This window comes from Anguilla rostrata, chromosome 3 (assembly GCF_018555375.3).
Source record: "Anguilla rostrata isolate EN2019 chromosome 3, ASM1855537v3, whole genome shotgun sequence".
NCBI classification, from domain to species: Eukaryota; Metazoa; Chordata; class Actinopteri; order Anguilliformes; family Anguillidae; genus Anguilla; species Anguilla rostrata.
The window spans coordinates 23,888,832-23,908,720 of record NC_057935.1 but is presented as its reverse complement, the minus strand read 5'-3'; positions in this window follow the sequence as shown (position 1 = coordinate 23,908,720).

Genomic DNA, 19,889 nt, shown 5'->3' with positions numbered 1-19,889 from the left:
TGCGGACCATGCCAATAAGTGATTTTGAATTGCACTGAAACTGACCGCTGCAGTCCTCAGAATTGCACGAGGAGCTTTTGATGAATTGTTGAAAGGCAAGTGAATCAACTTGCATATTGCTTCCATAGTAATGTGCAGACAAAGGAGTCAAAATCTTTGTTAGGTCTAGCTTGGACAGTTTTATTCGGTTCTTAAACATAAGTCAATCAAGAAATACTTCCGATAATAAAAGACGTGATACAGTGAATTCCTAGAACCCAAAGTGGCAAGCCACTTCTCAGGCAGATTATGTTCAAAAACAAATTGAATGTAAAGCAGGCTAGTTTGGATACTGCTTTCATGATGCATACTTGTGCTAAGGTTTACGTGGCATTGAGTGAATTCAAATCAAGCGTCGCATTAGGCAGTTTGTGACACCTTATTAAGATACAAACGCAGTACTTTTATCTTTCATTCCTTGTTTCTTCAGTCAATTTTCGTTTAAGCAACGTCTTTAATATTGTGTTGCTAGACCAACTACATTCTCTACTTATATCATAAAGTTTGTCTATTAGTTCGGTGCCGCCCCTCTTCTGTTCACAAACTTCGATTTGGAAAGGTGAAGTATTACTCATCTGTGTTTACTTAATCAAATACAAGTTCTCTGTGAATGGTGAAAAATAAACATAGTGAAAAATAACCAAACATATGACTCTTCTGAGTGAGAAAGGGGACTTCATAAAAGATTGGAGCAGTCACCCTTGAATGAGAAACGCTTTGAAGTGGAACTTATTATCTGGGGAATAGTTTTTGGTTGTCCTAACGACGCTCTTGAATTGAAACGGCTCTTCTTTGTCAACGATTTGTTCGCCTTTACTGTGATGGCCGTAGAAATCATTTACATGGACTGCCTTAATGTACAGCCAGCAAATCAGTAACTTTCTAAGTCAGACACACAGACGCCACTCTCCAGAAGACAAAGCAGAAGTCGCAGGGAAAACACTGTCAGTTCCCTCTCATATTATTCTCCAATTTATTTGATGTCATGGTGGTTTCAGAGTCGACTGCTTACTCGTGGATGCGTTGTCCATTCAGCTTTTTCATTGTAACTTTCGCTAAAACCTTGGATAAACCCTAGACAACGACCATCTTGGAATCAGTTAAGTAGGCTACGTTGTGTTCAAAGTGATGTGAGAATACATTTTGAGTATCAGTTTATTGAGGTTAGAGTAACGCGTAGGCTACTTACGGTAATCACGAATTTGATAGAAAACTAAAATGACTGCTATGACCAAACAAAAAAATATTCCATTTGCAAGTAGGATACCAAATACTCATCACGAATTTAAATCGTGTTAAGATACTTGTTACCACATCTAATCAAAATTGCACGTTGAACCAACATTTTTGTAAACAATACTGGCAAATGCATATTTTACTGGTTTAAGGAAGAAATAAGGTACTCCCCGAAATATGAAGTCTCACAATTGCCCCCGTTGTTGTTGTTATTATTATTATTATTATTATTATTATTATTATTATTATTATTATTATTACTGAGCGAACGAGACGCGACACAATTATTCGCTTTTTAAGATGAATATTTGGAGTCATGGAGGGCTGACTACACAGTAGGCTAGGCTAGTATTATATTTCCAGTTATGTTGGTCTAATATGTTTAAGATGATATGATATAAAGCTGCTTCTTCAGTTCTGGCCACACTAAAGATCAACTTAATTATGACATTTCTTCCCTGAAATATCGATTGAAATTTAATGGGGGAATTCTTATAAACCCAAGAAATATTTCATGAAATATTTGCATCCAGGTGAATGAATGAATGAATGAATTAATTAATGAAACAAACGGTTGTCAGATGCAAATGATCAGTTCTATGTCATTTTGCACATTTTCGCTTGCAATTAAAAATGTGTTCAAAACTAGATTTCTTTTTTAAGTTCATGAAATGTTAAATCATTTATGTGACACCATAAACGATTTACTATAAACCATATCTTAATCAATGTCAGTCAAAGTGAAATTATTGGTATTTAATCACTGGGATAAGGAATGTGTCTGCAATGGCTTCCCTATTTATTCATTTATTTATTTTCGATATCTCCCAAGTAAGTGTAACTTGTCATTGACGTTTAGAACGCATTCATTCATTCATCCGACCTTTCATTTAATCTCACCTGACGTTATGGTGAAGAAGAGATGAATTTGTGTTCAAGACATTTAGTGACCAAAGTGATGCAACTGAATCGCCGTAACTACAGCCACTCACTCCTTTCTCCTTTCTGCTAGTCTCCAAATCAATAGCCTCGGACAACGGTTGCTCTTAAAGTATTTTATAAACTAGTAGGCCTATATTTAAAACGGTCCCACATCTCCTGTCCCCCAGCCAGATGTCCGGCTATTCTATTTGACAAAGACTTGTCCGAGCGAAACGGGCGCAAGCATATTGGCAGTCCGGGCATTTTGCCAAAACTTTCCCCGCACCCTACCTGGGTACGAGCTTACGTTCCGTGAATAAGTGAGAAGGAAAAAACATGTGGCTAGTTAAAGTTCTGCCTACATGCTACTTCTCTGGCCAACTGCACACCCGTCAAAAGGGAAGAAACTTCTTTTAGAATTACAAACAGCGGTCTGGGGACATTAATGTGTCGCTGTGCTGCACTCTGTGAGTAAAAATACTGACTTCTTCTTGGTTACCTTTAACTCAGTCGAAGTTTATTTGCAAGTTTCCGTCTTGAGCAGACGGCAAGGTCCTTGTGGGCAATTTTTGAAGCGTCTGGAGCGGAATATGTTGTCCTCTTCGCTTAGGAAGTGATGCATAGTTAAATTGATTGATTTGATTTAAAAGTATTAGGAACTCGTCATTACTGTATGAGTCCAGTTCGAGCAGCTATGAACTCACCTATTCCCTCCGACGTCTTTATGAGAAGATTGATGCAGTTAAACATCAGACAATGGGAGCTCCGGGGCGTCTGTAGCTAGACCTATACCCGGTTTTAATAGTTTCATAGGAACTTCATTAAATCAATTACTTAGTGAACACATCATAATTTATTTGTAATTAGCCCTGAAAAGCTTGTTTTTTGCAACACTCTACAGAACAGTGCCCAGCGGGGTTCCTAGTGTTCGACAAGTACTTTGCTGCTTCTCACTCACGGTAGCCATTATTTGCCAGCTGCAACGAAAGTAGAATCTTAACGTCTTAATCAGGTAGACCATTCAGCCTCATATAGCCTAATCCAAGACTGGCTACCGGTTGAAAATGGAGATAGCATACGGACATTACACGTTTTATGCATATATGACAACCAAGAACAACTATATATATATATATATATATATATATATATATATATATATAGCTGCAAGCGGCGATACACAAGGTCAAAGCAAATGTTTATCATTTTGAAAGAATAAGTAAGTTACATTGCAAAATGTTACTGATTAAAAAGTGCAGAAATTTCATAAGGTAGGCATTATGGCTTATTGGGGCAATTTTCCTCTTCAGTCAGATACATGCACATTGATAAAAAGTTATTTGGAAAATTCTTTGTAAGGAGAAAGACTGAGTCACATTAATTTCAAATCCCTACATCAAATATGACAGGAGTTATTTCCTAAACATTAGAAATTCAGTTGACTGCTATAGCGTCAATCTACATCAAATTCGGTCAATGGATGTTGGGATGTACCATCTAACCATGCGCCAAGTTGCATAGGTCTCACTCATGTATAGTTAGGCCAAAACTGGGGACCTTTGGAGGATGTTCCAGTGAATAGGTTAATGATACACATTGATACATCAAACTCTGTTGGAGGATATGTCTTGTTAAGGTTTTTCAACAAATTAAATTTCAACAGTGGACATAAAGGCTCCACAGCATTTGAGTTGTGCATGAGGTGAGAGATCTTCTGAGGTAGGATTCAAGTCTCTAGATCAAAAGCGGCTGGAGTTATGATTGTCTTGAATATTGGAAATTCAAATGACGGTTATAGCACCAACGAGTGGCCAGTCAGTGCCAAAATCACTCATTGGCCATATGGAGGTAAATTCTACCAATGTACTAAGTTTCATAGGTCCCACCCATGTGGTAACACCAAACCCGGGGACAGATAAAAATGGCTAATAGCATTTCCAAAATAGCAGCAATCAAAGAGGGTGGTGACACATAAGGTATACATATATATTCCAGAGGGGGAAATCGATCCGTACAGCATGTTTTAAATGTCTTAAAGACAACAGTGATTTTTAAAAACTGAATTTATTAATTTAAAAAAATGCTCTATAGCACCACAATGTGATTAAGTTGAGCCAATACATTAGTCATTACTGAATTACTTCAGATGAGTGTTCCAATGAAGCTACCAAATTTCATCAATTTCCCTCAAACTGTTTGGGAGTTACTAGCATTTTTGTGATATAACACATTCACATAATTTTTCCCAAGGCGCCACAGGACTGCCGCCGTGGGCTATGCGCCACAAATTGTGGTCACTCACTCACTCACTCACTCCGTCACTCACTCACGGACGACCTTTGTAGGCGCATGCGCAGGAGGTGCGCCGTGGGTCTGGGCGGTTTCGTGCTTGTTTATTTGCTTACTGTGCCCGTGTTTTTTGGATGATGAACTTTCTTTATAATGACTGTTTAGAGGACCATCTCCTGAATGAGGTGGTGGAAGTTACTTGCGGATACATCAAATGCTCTTGGCGTACATGTCTTTTAAAGGTTTTTCAGCAAATTCAAAATGGCGAAAAATCCTAAATGGGGGACATTATGATGCAAAACATTTGAGTTGCTCATGCGGTCATATATCTTGTTAGGTAGGATACTAGTCTCTGGCTCAAAGGGGACAGGTGAACCATTTTGACTCAAAAAGAAAAACATATAGGTTACCTGGCGTGAAAAAGTCATAATCTTGCAGCAGTTTCTGTACGACCGGTAACGATACCTTCTGGACCGAATCGCAATGCAGATGTTGCTGCTTAATTTTGGAGCTGTTTATACTAAAGTTATATACTTAGTCTGTCATATCGTTAGCCAGGTAGCTAATGTTAAACTAATGTTAAAGATGCTGAAAGATGCTGAACTGTCTAATGTGTGGATGTATTTTATCTGGATTTAAGAAATATAAATTAAAAAAAACCTTTCGCAAAGGTTTTACAGATGCAAAAGCAAGTTTAAATGTTTTATTTTTTATTAGCCAGCAAGCCAGGGTAATGAGTTAGAGGTTTGCTTGAGTCTGAAGGGGATTTGAAAACAGGTCTGTCACTCGTCCAAAAAGTTCCAAAAGTAAACACGCTACCCAGTGAGCTATAGGTAACTGGAGCTCAGGACAGCATAGTTTTGTTCTTTTAAACATATGCACTTGCTTATATGTCTATTTTGTGTCAGATGTTTTTATTGGCTGATGTACCTAAAATGTCCCATGGGGGGACGTATTCTTTTTGGGCCTGGAGCATTTATGATGATGTAATCAGACAGGCAAAGGAAAAAGAAAGAAAAAAATGCAAAATCCCATAAGTTTGGGGCTTTATTGTGTGGACGTGTGAAGTTGTTAGTGAATTCTGTCTGTTGGAATGGGGTCAGAAGGTACAGAAATTAGTGTTTTTAAAGGCCGAAGGTCTGTAGTCATTGTGGTTATTTCTTTAGGGAACCCTGAAAAGTGCCAAACTCTCTGTGCTGTATAGGTATTTGGAATGTCGCCAGACCTAGCCGTAACTTGGAGGGATGGCATACCTGTCATCCCAATAGAGAGAGAAGAGCTTTACTGTAACAGCTAACAAACTGCTATCAGTTGCTCAGGAAAGTCATTATTGTTATATAAGTCGCTGGTGGCTCAGATATTGAAGTCCATCTACCTATGACTAATGATACCTTACTACCTAGCTAGTTGCAATTGCAAGCTGATTGTGATATGATATCACTAAACACAAAATACAATAATTTGAGGGGATAATTTGGATTATTTTCCCAGGGCCATGAACATGTATTGCAGCAGTTCTGTTGTGCTGTTGTAGTAGGTGCCTAGTATTATACTAATAAATCAGTTGTGTTGCAGTGTCTTCAAGTCATTAACTTTCAAAATAAGTGTTTAAATCAGATTAAGAATAAACTTTGTCAGGAGAAAGCGCAGACGAGCATGTGCTTCGTTCTGAAATAACTGATGTTAACTGCTGCTTTTTATCACCACTGTTCACAAATTGGGGTTGTAACAGACATGTTGGAGGAGGACAGTTTATGTGCAGGTTTACAAGCAGACTTGTGGGCACCCAATCAACAAACAGTGGTTGCTGGTGGGTGATGAAAAACTGTCATTGCAGCCAACTGATACCCTCCCATTACTGTGCAATGCTAGGGCAAGTTGTTTGTTGTACCCCAAGGCTACTGGCCACAGTCGGTGCTGGCAGATTCTAAATTCGATACCAGACCACAAGGCCTATCCATAAACCAGAACAATGCCTTAACTGGATGAGCCACCCAGCAACCCCAAGGTTTACTTTTTACATTACATAACATTTATTTGGCAGATGTGTTTATCCAAAAGTGACGTACAATCAGTACACACTGAAGGTCATTGGAACAACTACAAAACACAGGTCTGATAAGGTACTATACTCAATATGTGACAGTTATTCATAGTCGTGAACCCATTAAGTCCAGTTCACACAGTAAGTATAGGCTTGGTCAGAAATTTATGGTAGGCCGAACTAGGAGACATGAAGACAATTAATAACATCAAGATAAAGATACAAGTGCAATATAAGGGCTGGGTGGATACAAGTGTAACATGAAAGTGCCACAGGAACAAATTAGGAATCAAGTGATAAGAGCAATTATTGATTGGGAGTGCCCTGCAGAGTAGAGACAAGTTAGTACAGTACTACAGTCTGAAGAGATGCGTCTTCCAACCATGGCGGAAGATGGGCAATTACTGAGCGGTTCGTAGAGGAATGGGGAGTTCGTTCCACCACTGGGGAGCTAGGGTGGAGAAGCTCCGTGGTTTGGACAAGCGCAAACCATTCACCCGGATGGCAGGCAGTGCAAGTTGCCCTGCTGCTGCAGAGTGGAGTGGTTGAGTTGACATGTATGGTTGAATTATGTCTTGTAGGTACAGTAGGTGGGGGCTGACCTATTGATTGCAGTGTAGACCAGGGTCAGGACTTTAAACCTGATTCTGGCGGCGACCAGTAGCCAGTGGAGTGACCTCAGCAGGGAAGCGATATGCGAGAAGGAAGGCTGAAGACAAGTTGGGCAGCAGAACTCTGAATTATCTGTAGTGGCTGTATGGCAGATGCAGGCAGGCTTGCAAGGAGGGATATGGAGTAATCTAGATTGGAGGTCACCATAGCTTGAATGAGTAGCTGGGTGGAGTATGTGGTCACGTATGGTCGAATCCTCCTGATGGTGTACAGGAATCTGCAGAACGCTGCGTGATGTTGCCGTGATGTGCTCCTTGAGGTCCAGCTGGTCATCCAGGACCACCCCCAGACTCTTTGCAGAGTGAGAGGCAGTCACTGCGGTCCATCTTGTGAGGGATGAGCAGCAGCTCGATCTTGTTGAGGTTGAGCTTCAGGTGATGCCTGGCCATTGCATATTGAGATGTTAGTCAGGCATCCAGATATTCTCTCATTAGCCTGTATGGCAGAGGGAGGGAAAGAAAAGAAGAGTTGTGTATCATCAGCATAATAAGATAAGAGAAGCTGTGTGAATTAATGACTGCACCAAGAGATATGTGGCAAATATATAACAGCAGAGGCCCTAGTACAGATCCCTATGAGACACTTGTAACAAGGGGATGAGGTGCAGACATGCAGTATTATAACAATCTTTCCACTGAGTGCACCCCTTAGCACGTGGGAAGATATGGTATTGTAGCTACTCCTTAGTGGTGGTGCAGATATTTTGTGTTTTTCCTCATTTAGCTATTCTAGGCCCTGTTTCACAAAACATGGTTACTGAGTTTGAGTAAAACCCTCCCAAATCTAGAACATGGACTGAAAAAAAGCTGTTCTAGGTTTTACTCTGCACAGTTACCTAGCTTACTCAGTAATCCTGCTTCCTGAAATACCCCCTTGGACATTTAGCTAGAATTGGGATGTAAACATGGAATCGTGTGTAATAAGTAACATTAGCTGGCCATAGATCTATTAAAGCTAGCTAATATACATGTAAAGTGAATAATTTTTTTTATTAAGTTATCCGTAGCCTTTTCAAAGTTGTTAGCAAATTTGTTAGCTTTGATAGTGAAGTTATCATGTAATGTTAGCTAGACAGCATGCATGCTGTGTCAAATTAATTTCTCCTGAATTAAATAAATGCAGGTGAATTACAGAGCTAGCTAAATTATAAACAGTAACAGCAGTTCCAGTAATTCCATGATCGACTCTAGTTTTTGAACGAGCCCTGTCAGCTTGTCTTTTTGCTTCACTGTATCCAGGCTTTTCACTGTATCAAACACACTGTTGGAATTTGATCCCAAACCACAGGCTCTGTAGCCACACCCACCCCTCCCCACACACTAAAGAGCGCCATGCCCAGGAATGTCTTTAATGTATTTTAGAATGGCCTTGAATGGTCAAATTGATCATCATTTATCTTGCCTGTATGCATGGTCATTTTGATTGCTACAGTTAACCAAAGGACTCCAGTAGTGCAAGCAAGCCTCTGGCTGGGCGAAGGCTGTAGTAGTCCGAGTTTTTAGGACCTATTTTGACCTATGGGGTGACATAGCTCAGGAGGTAAGAGCATTTGTCTGGCAGTCGGAGGGTTGCCGGTTCGAGCCCCCGCCCTCAAAGTGTCCCTGAGCAAGACACCTAACCCCTAATTGCTCCCAACGAGCTGATTGATAGCTTGCATGGCAGCCTTTCACCGTTGGTGTGTGTGTGAGTGTGTGTGTGAATGGGTGAATGAGAGGCATAAATTGTAAAGCGCTTTGGATAAAAGCGCTATATAAACGCAGTCCATTTGCCATTTGCCATTTAGTCATGTAGCTATCTGAGTAATGAATAGGTTTGGGTACCGAAACCTGATAGGACTATGACACTGGTTCCCATATGACTGGTACCAATAGCTACATTTACAAGTCAACTTGTGCCATTGACCATGGATGTGAAAAAGGGTTGCTTCTTACACTTGGAAATAAGCAGCCAGATTTTAAAAAATAAGCCAAAAAAAAAAAAAAACACAACAGAAAAAATAAGCCAAAAGTAGCTTTTATAAGCAACACTGCTCACCAGCACTACCCCAACTGATTGTGCACCATTTTAGCCCATCCATACATTTTCTCTTCTTCTCCTTCTTGTTCTGTTGACTAATTGCAAGCAGTCCAATCAGCCTAATGTAATGGAATGTGGGCTCCATATTTGTTTTTCTCCCACTAATCCATATTAAGGGAACGATTCAAATAACCCTGTATTTGATTCAAATAACCCTGTAATTGAACCCACATTCAATTACATTCATTAGAATATATTTTGCACATTTGACTGAACAGCAAGGTCATTCACTTTACTGTAGCCCAGAGGTGACAAACTCAATTAAACTAATTAATTAAGTTTCACTGCATGTTTCCAACTCACCAATACAGTTTTTTTGTGTGATGAAAAATATTTTAGATACTTACAGATGTGGACCTGTAGGGTTTAATGGCTGGTATTGTGGCAAAAATTGAAATAAAATACAAATTTATTAAAAATACACATTATGTAAACCCAATGCAGCTTGAACAGCTACATCATAATTCCAGAGGCTATACACCTGAACATATTCATTTATTTTTTTTTATTTTTTGCCTTAATTCACAATTATAAAAATAAAAACTTATTTTTATATAGTGCTGTTACTTCTTTTATTAAGTTTAGTAGTATTGAGTGCAAGAGTAATAGGAAATAGATTTCCAACAAAAAATAACATTAAATTGATTTTTTTTCCCCCTGTGGTCAAGGATGATGACTACAAATGTTGCATCCTTCCATTCTTCCTTATGGATGTTGTTTAGGTCTGTTGAGTATAAATTAGACCGCACTTTATAAGACATATTTCAACAATGTAATTGGCGCTGGGAAATTTTAATCAGCATCATGTTATAGGTCATAGTTCAGTTGACTTGAATTGCAACCACTAATTGGAGCCCTGAAAACACAAGGTCATGACTTAAAAATGTTGGGATTTAGCAGAGAGTATAATCCAGAGCAATTTAAACAGATTATATTTTGTGATTCATGTTGTGAATTTAAATTTTCACAAAGATGCAACTGACCATTGACCTATCAGCAAAGCACATTTTTTCAAAATTGGGTAGGCAATACACATAAGAGCATCATATTGTTCAGGCTTACAGCATGCAAGATTTTGTATCTGACAAATGCGCCTACAATAAATATTCAACTGTTAGGGTCTCTATACAACAATGTACAGGTGGACTACAAATTACTGCAACACTTTCCAAACAAGGATTATTTGGAACTGAAAGTAAGAATAAATATTTTCAGGTAGCCAGATGCCAGCTTGTTTTTCTGTAGCTTTGGAAATTTCTGACTTTTAAAATACAATGTTGAAATGATTGTTTTTCAATTTATGTTACCACACTGTAAAATGCTCAGTGCTAACTTTAACAGACGTTGCATGAGTCCAAGAAGAACAGAGTGTATTCTATCACAGTAAAATGTACTCTATTGGAGTTTTTAAAACACATTTTACCGATTTGGTTGTCTCTAATCAAGGAGATTTACATATTTTCCTGATGTAGGCTTGGATTCGATCAACATTTGCTCTTAACTTATGCTTATATGCAATTGTAACTAGCCAAACCGTATTAGGGAAGAAAAACATATTAATTTAATCATAGATTAAAGGACAGATGTTGATGGAATCCAGGCCAGATTGTTATTTTTCCAAATTTATGGTTCCAATAAAACTGTTTCCAGCTCATTGAATTACTTCATAAGACATTGCAGTTACATTTGTACTGAGGATTTTGGTGACTTAAAATTCAGCTAGAACTTTTTTTTTCTTTGTCTAGTTTGGATCATGTAGTAATGTAGTTATGGAAACATCTGGGCTTTTTTTTTCAAAAATGAAAAATGAAGATGAATTTGGCAAATACAAACACATGCATATATATATATATATATGAATTTATTAATTGTATTGATTATTGAGTATTCAGTAACCTCACGTGGCATGTACAAGTTTACCCTTTAAGTGGAAATGTATGTGCAATGAGATCACATTATAAAACTGTGATGGTATAGATATCGCAAAGTATAAGCCACAAGTGCAAAGTTGGAGTAGCAGGCAAAATCTGCCTTCCATTATCATGAATGAGGTCAAACTAAGGTTAATAAGGTGAATGACTTGTCCCACTCTAAGCTGGACTATGTTCCTCACCTGTTTTCGAACTGCACATTGATGAGAAACACATGGAAAAAAAGCTATTTTTTCACTTTGTCTGTGTTGCTATTATGGGTGATTTCTTCTGTGAACTCCTTAGCTAACAAGAAACAAAAGTGACAAATGGTGTATGCAATGCAAACTCTTCTTGAGTATCAAGATTGCAGCTGAGTTCACGTGGTATGGTGGATTTTGATAATCAAGTAGATTTTCTGAGCCTTTTGCAGATTATCAGGAAAATGATTAGAAAGGTCACACTTTGTTTTATCAACACATCAAACTATTAAATGTATAGATTCATGTCTTGTGTACTAATTAATTAATAATGATAATTAGTTGGGTTTAAATAATTTTGTAATTTCCTGCTGTTAAAATTGCATCCTTAATGTCACCAATAAATAATGGGAAAATATGGTCATCACTATTTTACAGAGACATTGAATTATTACAGAGGCATATACATTATTTCCATGCAGGATAGACAAATCTTTCACAGATTGAAATTAAGAAGGTTGGATTTTTGTTTTATAAGGAGCGTGCCTGAAAGAACTTGATTGCATTCATTTGATCTGCAATCTCTTGAAAATTTTTATACCACTAAAATAGATATTGTGAATTAAGGGTGTTTAACTAAGAGAAACTAAGAGCAGGATCTCATCCAGCTGCAATCGCCTGATATTTACTGTTTAAAATGAATTAATTATTTCATTTTGTGAGTGTATACATTTTTCCTATTATATGTCTAACATTAAGTTGTTAAACATTGAAATACGATGTTGGTTATTATTATTATTATTATTATTAGCCTGTTGGTTTAATATTACTAAATAGGCACCACAAATAGGGCCAAAAAAACATATTGTGACATTACTAATGCTGTTAAATGATGACCTCTTATTTTCTTGACAATGTCAAAGAAATTCTGAGTGAAAATAGCAGGGAGGGAGACAGAAGTGCAAGTGTAGGGCCTTTATATTTTAATAAGTTGCCTATTTCAATTTATAATCACTTGAAATAATGCCATATAGTACTTTCAATAAGTACTTGTACAGTGACACAATTTTTATTTCTTTGGGTCTGTATTCCCACACATTGGATTTGCAATGAAACAAAGAATATGAGGTTAAAGCGCTGGCTTTAAGATATTTACATCTGGATGAACGTGTGGTAATTGCAGCCCTTTTTATAGATAACCCCCCATTTTAGGGGGACCAAAAGTAATTGGACAAAGTGTTAAAGTGGTCATATTTAGTACTTGCGTATCTTTTGCGTTCGATGACTGCCTGAAGTCTGCAAGCCACAGACATCACCAGATATCTTCCCTCATGATGTTTTGCCAGGCCTGTACTGCAGCCACCTTCAGTTCCTGTTTGTTTTGGGGGCTTTTTGCCTTCAGTCTCGTCTTCAGCAAGTGAAACGCATGTTCAATTGGATTAAAGTAGTGTGACTGACCTGGCGAGTCAAGATTCCACTTTTGCCACTGTAAAACTCCTTTGCTTGCTTTAGCAGTACATTATGTTTGGGGTCATTGTCCTGCTACAATGCAAAGTGCCGAATCCAATGGGATTTGAGGTATTTTGTTGGATCTGTGCAGATGAGATGTTTCTGTATGCGTCTGAATACATCCTGCTACTGTCATCAGCAATCACATCATCAATAAATACAACTGAGCCGGTTCAAGTGGAAGCCATACTGCCCTACAAAGCCTAACTGCAGTAATTACGCAAAGGGTAAAACTGAGAAAAATGGCTTTAAATTGTTTTAACTGGCCAGCCGTCATGGTTTTTGGGCATAAAAATTAGCTCATGAATACATGTACAATTAGTGCAATATCACTTATATACCTACAACCCATTTGGCTGGCTAGTTAAAACACTTTAAAGCCATTTTTCTCAGTTTTACCCTTTGCGTAGTTACAGTTAGGCTTTGTACGGCAGCATACATGCTGGCCATAACATTAACCCTCACAGATGGGGGTGGGAGTGCTACGGATCAAGTTTTTTTCATTCTCCACACTTTTGTCTTCCTTTGGGCAGGTTTATACTCATCTGTACAAAAGACTTTGTTCCAGAATTCTTAAAAGTGTCTTTAAGGTAGCATCTTTTATCAAACTCTCAACCTGGTCATTTTGTTCTTCAGTGGTTTGCACCTTGCAGTGAACCGCCTGAGGTTATGCTGGTGTAGTCTTCCCTTCATGGTGGTCTTTGTCATATCTATGCCTATTTGCTAGAGAATGTTCTTGAATTGTCTGACAGTTGAAGAGTGGTTTTTCTTCACAATTGAAAGTATTTTATTGGCCATCCCCTACCATGGTCTTCCATTATCTACCAGGTTGTTTGCTATTGCTGAGCTCACCAGTGCATTCTTACTTCCTAACCATTCATAAAGCGTAGATTTTGACACACCCAATGTTTTGGCTTTGTTTCTGATTAGCCATCCACTACAGTGGTCTTTTGTGGTCTACCAGGTCGGGTGCTATTCTTGAGCTCACCAGTACGTTCTTGCGTCCAAACAGCGTATAAACAATTGATTTTGACACACTCAATGTTTTTCTTTGTCTCTGATTTATTTATAGTGATTTTTCAGCCTCATAATGACCTGCTTTACTTGTATTGACAGTTTGGTTCGCATGTTGAGTGACAACAGTAATGGACTCCAAATGCTACTTCCACACTTAGAATCAACTCTAGACCTTGTGTTAGCTTTCTTGTGCATGAACTAATGATGCAACGACAAACAGTTGGTCAAGAAACAACTTTTGTTGCCCTGAAATGGGAGGGACTATATATAAAGGGGCTGTAATTCCTTCAAGATTCAGCTGATGTGGATGTTAACACCCTCAAATTAAAGTTGACAGTCTGCGCTTTAACCTCATATTCACTGTTTCATTTCAAATCCAATGTGCTGAAGAACACAGCTAAAACAATAAAAGTCAAAATACTTATGGACTGCATTGTATATTTTACCAAGAGTAACACTTGCTAAAACTGTAAATTAAAGGGAAAATTGCCACTGGTCTTAGATTGGATTTTCATAATGTTTTGAATGCATGATGTGTTGTATGTGTAACCACAAAAAAACACATATCCAGCCTACATCCTAACAAAAAGCCAAGGAAAGAGCTGTCGTGTGCAGCAATATTGGAAGTCAGGGGAAAAACGGAGATGTACTCTTCCATGAACTTTAGAACAAGAAAAGGTTAGGCTGCAATTAGAATTCAAGTTACTGAGTCTTATTGGATGATAATAAAAAGGTCTCCTATCCCTCGATGGATATAGAGTCACCATGAATATGTATCTAATTTGAAGAAAAAAAAAATATAATATAATAATATTGAATAATGAATGTTGAAATAACACAATAATTTAATAATAGTATTATTATTAATTGTGATCAGCCCATTGCATAGTGATAACTTTGGAGACAAGGTGCTCATTGTTTATCATATCACCTAAATATGATAAAAATGTATGTAGTTTCTGGAAGAAAAAAAAAATCACAGAGTTTGTGGCAATACATTTTTGTTTAAGTGAGAGTAGGAGAAGGAAGCAGATAGAGATGGGTTTCTTGCTCATCAGAAGGCAGGCTATATAGCTACTTGCATTGTCATGCATTGTAAAGCAAATTAAATTGATATACATCCATTCATTATCTGTTCCCACGTATTCCTGGTAAACAATGTCAACTAACTGAGAGAGTCAAATGAGTCAGAGTTTCTCAGAAGTGGCAACATCATTGCCCGAATCACCCAGACCCCAAATTGTCATGCCTGTTTTATCACCAGAAAAGGAAAAGTATATCACAGACACGGCTATTTGGGGTCTGGATCCAGGCTAACAACATCAAATGTTGTCGCCAAGACTGTTTAGTCACTGCTAACACAACGTCATATCAATTAGTGTCTCAGATTCATCCCACATCTGCTGTTTTTTTTTTTTTTTTTTTAATCTCAGGCCGGATTATATAACTTTATTATTTTAGTTGAAATATAATTATTTAAATGTTATTTTTGGTGTAGCCTAGCAGATACACTTACTGTGTTGGGCCACACACTGTAGCTGGACTATGATAAATTCTGGATGTTGATCGTCTTCTGGTCTATGCAAAAAATCATTAGCATTTTATTTATGTCAATTCCTGATATGAGAATTGAATTTTAACTAGATTAAATAGGTATTCTTGATATCAATAATTGAATTTCAACTCGTTAAAATAATAATTATTGATATGAGGAATTGAATTTTAACAATTTAAAATTAGAATGTACAATTTTAACAAGATAAATACAATTATTGATATCAAAAATTCCTATTCCTATAACTAGTTAAAAGGCAATTATCAATATCAAGGATTCATATTTTAACTAGTTGAAATTCAATTCTTGATATCAAGAATGCAAATTTTAATTAGTAAAATTCAATTCCTAATATCCAAAATGAAAGGACCCATTCAAATGAAGGGGGAAAACATTTGAATTGTTAAAAATCCAGTTCTGGGTATCAAAAATTCACATTTTAACAAGATCAGATGTAATTCTTGATATCAATAATACATATTTTAACTAGCTAATATTGAGTTTTTGATATTGGAAATTTGAATTATAACTAGTTAAAATTGAATTCATGAAATTGAATACAAGTTGAATGAAAGATTAACCGGCTTGTCATAAGATAGCTTCCCATGATAAATTACTTCCCATGTTGCTAAAAGAAACAGCCAGTAAACTTCCAGTTATACACATTTTCAGCCATAATAATTAAACCCACCAACCCAGTTATAGGCAATGTTTTTGGAAGTTTTAATGTTTATTTATTATACGGACACTTGTCTATTAGACGATTCTACAGGTAAAGTTGACATTAATCCTGTGTAATTAATCCGATAAGTAGCTGGCTATAACTTCAGGTGCACAGAATTCAACGTTACTCTGTAGAAGTCTAATTAGCATGACCCAGCACACTTTGTAGTTTACTAGAATCCTAGCAACTGCGCACAAAAGAGAATATTTTAATGGGGTCCACGGGGAGACGGTCCGGTCTTTGATCAGTCACCATTTCAGTAAGCAAGTCACTCAAGACTACACAGGGACGAAACTTCCGAGATCGAAGTATCTAGCCGTTTTTTTAAACATTATATTTATTTATTTATTTATTTATTTATTTATCGAACTTCTCAAAAGATATACACTTTGTACTAATTTGACCAGAATTCTAATGTAGTGGAGTATTTTTTTACCTTTGTATTTTAAACTTTCCCTTAGCTTCTCTTCGACAATATTAATTTAAGTGATCAATTCGCTCCTTAACACTGGAAACACTGTTAACATAAAATACAAAACAAAAACAACTTTCATATACAATTGTGTACATTGTTGCAGAACTTGTTTGTTTCAATATACACATGCGCAAATCCAATGGATTTAATACAAATAGGCTAAACGAAAGTGTTTCTGTAAGATATTCTTTTTCATGTACCTCTTTTCTACCAGTTAAATACGAATATGAACTATTGTATCCTGCTTACTTCAAATTGTGTTATCTCCATATGTCTGTTGATTCATTCAGAAGAAGAAGACTTTGTGATAAAACGAAATCAAAACACAGTCAAAAATAATTTCTCCTCTGCATTGCTGAATCGTTTGGATTACCGGTTGGGATTTCACAGTTTTGTCTTAATCAAAATTAATCGAGCCTTTGAACGTACAATTAACATTTACCAGTCGTTATGCATTAAACGCGTATTTTGTAATATATATTATATAGGCTACTTACAGGCTAATATATCGGGACAATATCCGACCATATAATTTTCACCCTCTTTCACCCTTACTTATGCTTAAGGCTAGTATAAATTAAACCCGTATACACGTTATTGCATCGGAATAGCCCTAATTATGATAGATTGAGGTCATAAATTATCATTGGAACACTTGTAAAACAATGAATACATTATTTGGTGAACCCCCAGGTGGTGAATTAGGGGGATAAAATCATATTTTACTAGTCCTGTTGGGACGATGCAAAACAGATATTTAATTTTAATTACGGATTAATAACGGATTATGTTCTGCATATAGGCTGCACGATCTCTCAACTGAAATGTATCTGACATTTGCTAAATACACCTTGTAACAGGCACACAGGACTCTCTCTTCGACAAAAAAAAAAAGTTTTATTGATTTTATTATTGTTCTTTTATGAAAATAAAAATAACTGTGTTTGCTGAGATAACGTCCGGCTAGAAATAAAAAAAAAAAGAACATGAAAGCAATGTCACAATGCACAAATTGAGACTGAATGAGCTAAATTCTGAGTATCTACTGACACAGTCAGTCAAATGAGTTACATGCAACACTGCTTCCCCTTCCTCAGTTTTTTTTTTCTTCCATTGTGTAGCCTAAATAAAAGTACGAATTCATAAATGACCAAATATGTTGTTGAAATAGTAAAAAAATGATTAGTCTTTGCATTTACTAGTGAATAACACATTTATTTAGCGCATACAATGATCCAAGTCGAGCACATCTTTCATGGAAATTTATATCTAGCCTATAGCTCACTGTTTTGTCCCTGCGCACTCAAGTATGTTCAGTTATTAGAGTAATTCCGGCATGTAGCATGATAAATATGTTTGTTAAAATTTGGAATACAATTAAATAACATTACTTCTGTTTCACAATCTTGTAAACGAGAAAATACACTTCTCAAATATATATTATCCAGATATAACATAATTATTATACTGAATAAACCACTGCTTTATTTGCAGTGCAACGTGACAGAACGCTTACAAATAACTCTCACTTCTCCGCAACTTATGATTGACAGGGGTGGACTGGAGCGTTGAACTCTTAATTAGAGCCATCTCTGTTCACAATATAAGCCTGTGCAGAGGGCAGGACGTGACATTTGAACGAATGTAGGCCAGACACATATATTCAGAAGGAACTCTGAACTTCATAAAAAAAAATAAAAAAAATAATTGCAGTTGTCGATAAACAACATAAATCATATACATAAATGCATAGTCGTGAACATAATCACATTGAGATGATTTGAAATGCAACACAAAAGAAATGAAAAGGGCAAACAAAATATGTGAAAGCAGAAAAAAATGGCTTCACGCCAAAGTGCCAGCTCATTGTTGAGCCTTCGTCTGGGCACAGCAGTCGACTCAATCTTTGTCAGGCATGTGCTTGGCAAAGAATACAAACGTGAACACTGTCCACATGAGCAACTGACCATGCGGCATCCAGTAAAAATACTACAGTGGAGTTCAGTATCTAAGTTACCTATTCCACTAACAACAGTACAGCTTGTCTCCGATGATTCATTTCCCTCCCTCTTTATAAACACGGATATAAGAATTACCTGTCATTTTCAGCAACCAAATATAAAGATATAGTACAATAATTATGTAATATGGACTTAATAGTTTCTGGACTGTGCAGTGCTTTGAGTCACCTGGTCAGGTTTGATGCCATCAGTACACATTGCTCATTTCAATTATGAAATACATGATGCGATAATGTTTTATGTGTGTGTGGGTGTGCACAAGTTATCTACAAAACTGATTCCTGTTTTACAGTCATCTTTTTTTCACATTACCTCATTTCATAACATTCCTCAGCCTTTTGGTAGTAGAGTCTTGGGCACACACAAACACACGCATGCACATACATGCACCCATACACACAAACCCACAGCCTGACACTTTTAAAGTTATCATTGCCATCTTTTCTTTAATAAATAAATGTCAATTTTGGGCAGCATAGTTTTCTCTGGTTTCAGGGTGTGAGGTAGTATACTAAAACAGGTCTTAAAACATATTTCTTTTCCCCCACTTCATGTCAGTGAACATATCAGTGGAGATAAAAAAAGAAAGTGTTTGTTTGAAGGGTTTCAGTTTTTGAAAGTACGTAGGTATCACATGTTAAACTGCCATCAAAGCCAATGAGAGACATTTTCAAGCACTGTTACATAGAATTGATTCACTCTTCAACCAATGTCCTAGGGCTTATTTAAAAGGCAGAATTTTATTTTATGTTTGAGATATTGTGCCTATTGAACAGTGTGCTCACTCTGAACAGCTTTCCATGTTTTGCAGTGCTTCTCAGGTGATATGGCTCAGAAGCGTTTTAACACTACTGAATCTTCATCAGTCTTATTTTGCACTATTAAAGGGCTCATATTGCATTCCTGTGCTCCAGTCCTTTTTTTGTAATATATAGTATTGTCCTTCATCTGAGAAGCATCGGCTGATGCTGGCTGATGCACAAAGACCTCCTTGTTGAGCTCCTCAGGTGATGTTGGTTTTTGGGTAACATATTGCAACGATTTGAAGTATGTATTTGGTCAAAGTCTAAAGGCTGGACTTTCTCAGTGACCATACCTGCAATTGCAACATTTCTGTAATTGGATGTTCTATTCCAAAGGCTTTGCATATCATTTAAGTGGTTTCGAGTATATCCACATTTATCCAGAATTTCCATAGTCC